At 48.4% G+C, this 9,535-nt stretch overlaps 1 protein-coding gene across 2 annotated transcripts in view; it reads left to right on the top strand.

The window, feature by feature from the left end:
* The first annotated feature begins 2,871 nt into the window (after positions 1-2,871).
* The window catches only part of LOC132472817 (protein phosphatase 1 regulatory subunit 29), a 63,121-nt gene continuing 56,457 nt past the window's right edge, over positions 2,872-9,535 (top strand). For both annotated transcript variants that reach the window (XR_009529192.1, XM_060072601.1), the window contains exon 1: positions 2,872-3,026. The gene's annotated coding sequence lies outside the window, so the exon portion shown is untranslated. The remainder of the gene's footprint in view (positions 3,027-9,535) is intronic.

Genomic DNA, 9,535 nt, shown 5'->3' with positions numbered 1-9,535 from the left:
GTGTGTGTGTGTGTGTGTGTGTGTGTGTGTGTGTGTGTGTGTGTGTGTGTGTGTGTGTGTGTGTGTGTGTTATTTGTGTGAGTTCTTTGAGGAATGAGTGTTCTGTGTGTGTATAGCTATGGGGATGAATAAAAGCACACATGGTTCAGTGTGCTTTTAGAAATTGTAGAAATAAACGGTGGCTTGTTGCTGCTGGCATGGACATCAAAACACCGGCTCGTACATGTACGGTTCGTTGGATAAAACAAATTCCTCATAATCGTCTTCAAAAGCAGATGCATCGCTAACTCCTCCAAACGTGGGCATATCTTGTTGATTGAATACGCTTATAGAATTCCTTCGTTCACTGTACTCTGCGTTTGTAGCAATGACAGCGGCAGGTAACCTAGGTATCAGTCCGCCGCTGCCGTAGCCTACGTACAGGAATATAAACACTGCTGCTGAGACCCCGCAATTCCCTCAAAATGCAATGCAATGCAAGGTTGGTTTTATTTCTAACATTATTCTATAAACAGACATTTAGATTTATAGTCTGTCGTTATAATTGATTTACCTCGGGTGTACTGTGGAGTGGGTAAGACTGTTTTTAATAGCAGGCTAGCATTGCCCGTTGACGTGCGCTAGCCTAGCACGAGCGAACTCTGCAACTAGAAGGACTGTTTGAAATGTGTTGAAAACTGTCTCCAGTGATATAGAATACCAATGCTCACTTGGGAATCAGGCCCTATGTCCAAAATTCCGAACTACCCCTTTAAGGTTATGTAGGCGATGCCAAACTATAGAAGCAACAGGCTAAAGGTTATACAGGCTATATGCCAAACGTTAGAAGCTACATGCTAATGGTTGTATAGGCTATATTTTTAAACTATAGAAACTAAAGGCTCAGGGTTATATAGACTATATGCTAAACTATAGAAACTAAAGGCCCAGGGTTATATAGGCTATATGCCAAACTATAGAAGCTACAGACTAAAGGTTATATATGCTAAATGCTAAACTATAGAAGCTACAGGCTAAAGGTTATACACACTATATGCTAAACTATAGAAGCTACAGGCTAAAGGTTATATAGGCTACATCCCAAACTGTAGAAGCTACAGGCTAATGGTTACACAAACTATATGCTAAACTATCAAAGCTAAAGGCTAACGGTTTTACAGGCTACAGGTTTGCTTGTCTTGTATTATTTTCGCTCAATATATAATTTTGATGACAATTGCAAATGTCCTGTTTAGAATCTAAACAGGACATTTGCAATTGTCATCAAAATTATATATTGAGCGAAAATGTGTGTGTGTGTGTGTGTGTGTTGTGGTTGTCATGTTTCTGTGTTCGTAAGTAAGTGTGTGTGTGTGTGTGTGTGTGGGTGTGTGTGTGTGCGTGTGTGAGCACATGTAGCGTGTGAGTGTTTAAGGGTGTGCGCGTGTGTGTAGTGTGTGTTGTGTGTGTGTATGTAGTGTATGTGTGTGTGTGTGTGTGTCGGTGTGTATGTGTGTCTGTGTGTGTGTGCGCGTGTGTGTGCGTGTGTGTTTGTGTGTTTGTGTGTGCATGGGGTGTTGATGGGAGATTAGCAGACAAGGAGGGGGAAGGTGTAAATTGGGTTTGATCACAGCTAAACATGTTCCGACAAGTAGAAGGACAGAACCCATCACCAAACAGCCTCCATCACCAGCCTCCATCACCAGCCTCCATCCCCAGCCTCCATCACCAGCCACCATCACCAGCCTCAATCACCAGCCTCCATCACCAGGAGCCTCCATCACCAGGAGCCTCCATTACCAGGAGCCTCCATCACCAGGAGCCTCCAGAGTCCTGGTGGAGGCAGAAACAAACCACCATGTATCAAACTGGAGACGTGGTTCTTATTCTGAATGTTCACTTCTTGATACTGCTCATGGACCTTTTGATGGAACACACACGCACATGTAGACATGAAGGCACGCACACACACACACACAAACATATGCCCACATTCAGGCACGCACACAGACACACACACACACGTTTATACAAGCCTCACTCTCAAACACATACATACACACAGCACACACACTCACGCACACAATCGCATAACACGCAAAAAGAGACATAGATAACTGTATTTCTATTTAAAGGACAAATTTGCAGTATTTTATGTTGGTCAAACGCGATCACATATCAAAGTGTTTATTGATCAAAAGCTAATGATGCACAATGTGTGTTGCTGGGACACGGTTGCAACAACTAGAAGTTACCAATAGAACAAAAATAGACGTAAGAGAAAAAAAGACAAGCAGCAGAGGCGATATGATTCTTAAAAACGCTGATAAATATACTATGTGGGATTGTCGATGCACATGAATATTGAATCGAGGTGATGTACATTGAACGAATGGAGGAAGTAATCAGAAGGAACCGCTAAAGGCAGAGGCACCGGTTTGCATATCAACGTGAAGAACGTGAAGTTATCATCACAGCAGGTCCGCATGTCAATCAACTGTTGGAAATACAGAGAGATAGTGGCGAGGACTCTGCAGTTGAATGGTGTGCCTGGTCTCTCTCTCTCTCTCTCTCTCTCTCTCTCTCTCTCTCTCTCTCTCTCTCTCTCTCTCTCTCTCTCTCTCTCTCTCTCTCTCTCTCTCTCTATCTCTCTCCATCTCTTCCTCTATCACTCGCACTCAACCCACTCAATCGTGCCCCCCCCCCCCCCTTCTCACTCTCTCTCACTCTCTTTCACTCTCTCTATCCCTCTCCCCGTCGCTCTCCCTCCCTCTACCCGTCGCTCTCTCTTTCACCCTCCCTCTCTCTCTCGCTCACTCTCTCCCTCTACCCGTCGCTCTCTTTCTCACCCTCCCTCTCTCTCCCCCCCCCCCCCCCCCCCCCTCTCTCTCCCCGTCGCTCTCCCTCTCTCTCTATCCCGTCTCAGTGCTCGTGGTTTGCTCTCCGTCGCAGTCTGAGGATAACAGGAACATAAAAACCGAACGTGAACCATCAGAGCTCCGCTCCGTCCTCCGTCGCGATGCCGAACCGGAGGGAGACGCGCTAAGGTAAGGCGGCCTACATACCGATCATTTGTAGAAACGCGTACTTTAATGACCGTTCGGATCCTTCACGTATGTGTTCCGTGATGCGATGCACGAGACGGACGCCCCGCTGCGTCCTCACCGAGTGGCAGTCAGCTGATGGAGCTCTGCTCCTCTCCTCTTGTTCTCCTCGGGTTCTCCTCCTGTTTTCCTGCGGTTCTCCTCGATCTCCTGATAGATGAACGCTGTAGGACCTGTGGCCCATCACAGCACGTCACGGCTGTCTTTGGCTGTTCTCTCCCGCGCAACGATACAGCCTGGTTCTTCATCTGGGAGCCTACACCATCAAAGATGGAATCAGAGATTCCTCATCTTGCTACAAAAAAAAACGTATAAAAGCGAGGCGTGTGTTTATGTCGTGTGTGTGTGTGTGTGTGTGTGTGTGTGTGTGTGTGTGTGTGTGTGTGTGTGTGTGTGTGTGTGTGTGTGTGTGTGTGTGCGTGCGTGCGTGCGTGCGTGTGTGTGTGTGTGTCTGTTTGCGTGTGTGTGTGTGATTGCGTGTGTCGGTGTGTGTGCGTGTAACAGTCTCGGTGCTGGGTCGACGACACGAGAGTGAGCGAGCGGACAGATGTGCTCGGAGGGATTTAGTGTGAGGGACGAATCACGCACGGCGATAATGCTGCTCGCTTCTGAGTGTGTGTGTGTGTGTGTGTGTGTGTGTGTGTGTGTTTATGGCTGACTGACTTGACCCTAACGGTAGAGGCTGTTGCAGGAAAGCCGTCGCATATACCTGCAATGTGAGCTCGCTTGTGTGTGTGTGTGTGTGTGTGTGTGTGTGTGTGTGTGTGTGTGTGTGTGTGTGTGTGTGTGTGTGTGTGTGTGTGTGTGCGTGCGTGCGTGTGTGTGTGTGTGTGTGTGTGTGTGTGCGTGTTTGTCTTTCGACGTGTGTGTCACAGTGTGTAAGCGGAGCAGGTCGGGTAACGTTGTCGTCACGTATGCTTCGCTCCCTCCTCCGTGCGGAGCGCGCGGTGTTCCTGATGCTGAGCGCCAGCCGCTCGATAACCAAGTTGCCGCACGAGCCTCCCTCCCCGGGTTCTCTCGCCCACATCTCGACTCACAGCACCGCGATGTTAACGCTGCCAGTACAGGCAGCCCAATGAATCAGATAGCGCTATACAGACATGTGAATAATACCGATACGACATACCAAGATCACTCGGTGTGATCGCGTGAATACTATTCTGTGGATTTTGCGTTAGGCCGTGAGAACCGGAGTCCCCGGGGGGTGAGAGAGCGTCGGTTCAGCACCGCGGACAGCTCTCCGCTGTTGCTCGGATTATCCGCTATTCGTCAACTCTTCGGATTCAAACTACCCTTCCCTCCATGTTCCACATTCAATTAACCCCTTCCCCCGTAATTTAATGAATGCTAGATATAATAATCCATCAAAAAACATAAAATGTCCATTAATGCTAGAACAGAATACAACCGAGAACATACCCAAACCGCCCAACATGTGAAGCACATGGGAGGACATCGGGCAACAAGTGAGGCCATGTGCGGTCAGGATTAGGAGACTGGTATGACGACAGCGTGAGGCAGCCATAGTGGAGGCCGTTATCAGCTCCTCGAGCAATAGACAATCAACTGTAATCATTGCTTTATCGAACCGCATCAATACAGCATGTGTGTTTGTGTTTGTGTGTGGCTGTCTATATGTGTTAGACAGCACACACACACACACACACACACACACACAGCGTAACTCTCCACTCCCCACCTCCCCCTGCCCTTACAGGAGTGATGAAAAGCCCAATCATCTCCACCCCTCCACCCTCAACCCCCCAACCATCTCCTAGACCCCCCCCAAACTTCCCACCCATCTCCTCCACCCCTCCACCAATCAATAGGTGATTGCAGGGAGAGAGAGAGAGAGAGAGAGAGAGATAAAGAGAGAGAGAGAGAGAGTTAAAGAGAGATAAAGAGAGAGAGAGAGAGACCGAGAGAGAGACAGCCCCTCCAACCTGTTGCTTTGTCACTTGTTATGTCGGTCACCAGCCAGCCGCACTGTGCAGAGAGCTGTCTCTGATGCATGAGGGGACTTGTAGTTAAACACAATGGACACACACACACACAATGTACTTTAAGGGGTCCATTCAGGGGGGAGAGAGCTGTCGCTGTTGTCGTCATTGTTGTCGTCGCTGTTGTTTGTTGTTGGAGCTCATCTGAGTGCAGACGTGTTTGTTTTGTGTGTGTTGCTGGTGGGCATCAGGTGGTCTCCCGCTCACCAGAGGGTGTGTAAGAGGCAATGTGTGTTGCGGTGTGTGCGTCTGGGTTGGTTTGTGAGTGTCCCCCGGGCCTCCGGTTTGACTGGGAGGTAGGTGGAGGGTTGGGAGGACTGGAGCTCAGAGGAGATAAACAGCGAGGGCTGAACCGAGACCCATACATATACACATACACACACATACACACACACACACACACACACACACACACACACACACACACACACACACGCGCGCGCACACGCACACACACACACACACACATGCATTTTCTCCCACTAAGGCCCATACCTCGATGCATGCATACCACTAAAGGGGATGGGGGATTACTCTGGGATTACTAATATCCAGAGGTGGGTAGAGTAGCCAAAAAATGTATTCAAGTAAAAGTACTGTAAATTTAAGACTATAAATAGAAGTAAAAGTATTCATAAAAAATGTATCTCAAATAAGAGTAAAAAAGTATGCAGTGAAAAGACTCAAGTACTCAAAAGTACTGAGTTTCTCCGGATTTATTTTTTAAATATACAGAGCAACACAAACGGTACAAAATAGACACGAACAAAATATAAATCAGCAATGTTCAAATAAAGATATTTTAAATAACATCCTTTAAAATAAAAAAATAAATAAAACTAATAACCCTTGAAATAAAACACTAATAAATGAATTCTTTGCAAAATGAAATACATCAACCTTTAAATAAAATTATCAAAACCTGCTGGCAAACTCACTTAACGTATGAAACTACAGAGACTGAAAAAAGAGACCACTCATGCCCCTTTCACACCGCTGCAAAATCGGGGCCGGTTACGGGCCAGTTCGGAGCTAGGGCCAGGTCTTTGGTTTCACACCGCCAAAGAACCGGCTCCGGCCCCTAAAAACCGGTTCAACTCTGGCCCCACTTTAGAGCTGGGCTAGAACGAGAACCGCTTTTACGCAGGGGGCAGGGGGCGGGGTTATCCCAGGAAGACCAACGAAGGGCGGCATTTTTAAATCACCGAAGTGAACGATGGACGCTAAGACAAAATCACAGTGGACCGAGGAGACAACCTGTCTCCTTGGATTTTGGTCTTCTGCCGAGGTCCAGAAAAAGTTCCACCATTGTTCTTGTTGTTTGAAACTGCGAGGGTTGCTGGTAAAGCGGAGACGTAAGCAAACGTTTGCAGTGACGTCATGACGTTGCTCTCGCCGGCTCCGTGGCTGGCTCTCGCCGGTGTGAAACCAACCGGTTCTTAACTGGGGTAAGGCTGGAACCAGTTTGGAACTGGCCCTAGCACCAGCCCGGAACTGGCTCTCGGTTCTTTTTGGTGTGAAAGCGGCATCAGACTCTCACACACCCAGTCTCAGGGAATGCAAAGTGAGTAGGCCTACAGGGAGAACAGGAAAGGTGTGTCACAGAAGTACAGTGTCTCTGTGATTGTGAGTGTTTGAGAGTTTGTGTCAATGTGATTGTTAGTGTGAGTTTGTGTGATTGAGAGCTTGTCTGATTGTGATTCTGTGTGAGTTTGTTTGATTGTTACTGGGTGAAAAGTTGTGATTGTCTCTTACAGTTACAGAATCAGCGGTTTCTTCCATTTTCTCGACTCACCCAGATAGTTGCTAAAATCAGAGTGTTCTGCTCCTGTGAACATAGCACAGCACGGCTACGAACACAACATTGGCGCAGAACCGGAGCGCAGAACTGGAGCCATTAGACAAGTGTTTTTTTGTCGATTTAAAACACTTGTCATGTGACTCAAGTGGCTGCAATTGATTGGAAAGATCATTTTTTCAGGTTTTTATTGGTTAGAATATTCACGTGATAGAAATGTTGCCTTAGACGTCCCTCAAGGAGAGAAATAGATCTCGCATGTAATAATAAAAAAGATATGAAAAAAGAAAGTAACGTCCGTCACGTAGCCAAATGGAATGCCGTAAAAGTACCGTTCTTTCTTCAAATATATACTCAAGTAAAAGTATGTTGCAATAAAACTACTCCTAAAATTACAATTTATCCAAAAAGTAACTCATGTATTTGTAACTGAGTAAATGTAGCGCGTTACTACCCACCTCTGCTAATATCTCATTGTAACAGCGAGCTGGTGTCTCCCCAGGGGGGGAGGCTGGAGAGAGGGGGGCTGAAGGAGGGTGGGGGGAGGTGGTGTTGGTGTGATGGGGGTGGTCGTGGTGTTGTGGGGTCGTTGCGGTGTTGTGGTGGTGGTCCTGGTGGTTGTGTTGGGGTAGTGGGAGTGGTGGTGTGGTGGTGGTATGATGTTGGTGGCGTTGGTTGTGGTGGAGGTGGTGGTGGTGGTGGTGTGGTGGTGTTGTGGTGGTGCTGGCTATGGAACTGATCCCAGTCCAGTGTCCTCCTGATGAGGGTTCGGTGGTTGTGTGTTCTCCATGGGTTGTGTTATCCATGGATGTGTGTTCTCCTGGGTGCGTGTGCTCCTGGGTGTTTGTGGGTGTGTGTATGTTCTACTGGGTGTGTGTTGGTGTGTTTTCTCCTGGGTGTGTGTGGTTGTGTTCTCCCTGTGTGTGTGTTCTCACTGGGTTGTGTTCTCCTGTGTGTGTGTGGGTGTGTGTTCTCCAAGGTGTGTGTTCTCCCTGTGTGTGTGTGTGTGTTCTCACTGGGTTGTGTTCTCCTGTGTGTGTGTGGGTGTGTGTTCTCCTGGGTGTGTGTTCTCCCTTGGTGCGTGTTGTCCTGGGTTGTGTTCTCCTGGATGTGTGTTTCCCTGGGTAGTGTTCTCCTGGGTGTGTGTTCTCCTGGGTTGCGTTCCCCTGGGTGTGTGTTGGTGTGTGTTCTCCTGGGTTGCGTTCCCCTGGGTGTGTGTTGGTGTGTGTTCTCCTGGCTGTGAGTTCTCTTGCATCCAGACGGACAGAGAAGGATCTCAGACTCTCCATGGATCTGAACGTGTGTGAATGTAAAGTCGCACTTGTTCTCCAGACGTGTTGCTTACGGATATTTCGGTCTGTGAATGTGTGAATGAATGAGTGAATGTGAGGCAATATTGTGAAGCGCTTTGAGTGGCCACTGGTTAGCACAGCTCTGTATTAATGCAGTGCCTTCACCTTTCCATTGAGCATAAGACCGTAGGCCGGGGTGACCCTCGTCGCTACAAGGAAGTACCCTACCAGGTCAGCCAGCAGTGCCTGAGCTCACCACTACAGGGTGTGGGTCCACCTCTCTAACCCGTACTGAGGGTCTGCTGATCATCACCTCTGTAACCTGTACCGAGGGTCTGATGACCGTGCTCCACGGGCCAGGCCTTCACTGGCTGCTGCCCAGCACACATCCAGCTGTTCAGCTCCAATCGCTTGTCTCCTCAAGTCGGACAGGCAGCCAATCAGCATTAGGAGGGGGCTGGATTCACTTTGACAGTAGCTAGCTCTCTCATTGGTCCCCCGTGGAAGACCGTCCAAGCTGTCAGGAGCAGCACAGTGCACGTGTGAATCAGCCCGTTTAACACCACACATGGTGGGGACTAGGGGAGGGTTCACACACAAATACACACACACACACACACACACACACACACACACACACACACACACACACACACACACACACACACACACACACAACACACAGACACACACACATAGACACAAACACGCACACACATGGACACTCCAGTCTCTCACTCCCACTCCCCATTCACTGTAATCAGCGTGTCCACTTAGACCTATTAGACTGTTGAAGGCACTAGTGAGGGTGTAGCATGGGAATGCGTGCGTCCCAGGAACAAGGCGTTCTCCTGGTTACACTCCTTCATCGGGGACATAAGGAGGAGACGTCTCCTGGTAACACTCCTTCATCATGAGGAGACGTCTCCTGGTAACACTCCTTCATCATGAGGAGACGTCTCCTGGTAACACTCCTTCATCGTGATGAAACATCTCCTGGTAACACTCCTTCATCATGAGGAGACGTCTGCTGGTAACACTCCTTCATCATGATGAGACGTCTCCTGGTAACACTCCTTCATCATGAGGAGACGTCTCCTGGTAACACTCCTTCATCATGAGGAGACGTCTCCTGGTAACACTCCTTCATCATGAGGAGACGTCTCTTGGTAACACTCCTTCATCATGAGGAGACGTCTCCTGGTAACACTCCTTCATCATGAGGAGACGTCTCTTAGTAACACTCCTTCATCATGAGGAGACGTCTCCTGGTAACACTCCTTCATCATGAGGAGACGTCTCCTGGTAACACTCCTTCATCATGATGAGACGTCTCCTGGTAACACTCCTTCATCATGAGGA

Source organism: Gadus macrocephalus, chromosome 2 (genome assembly GCF_031168955.1).
Source record: "Gadus macrocephalus chromosome 2, ASM3116895v1".
In the NCBI taxonomy this organism is placed as follows: domain Eukaryota; kingdom Metazoa; phylum Chordata; class Actinopteri; order Gadiformes; family Gadidae; genus Gadus; species Gadus macrocephalus.
The sequence above is the reverse complement of the archived record's forward strand: the minus strand, read 5'-3'. Positions and strand labels throughout refer to the sequence as shown.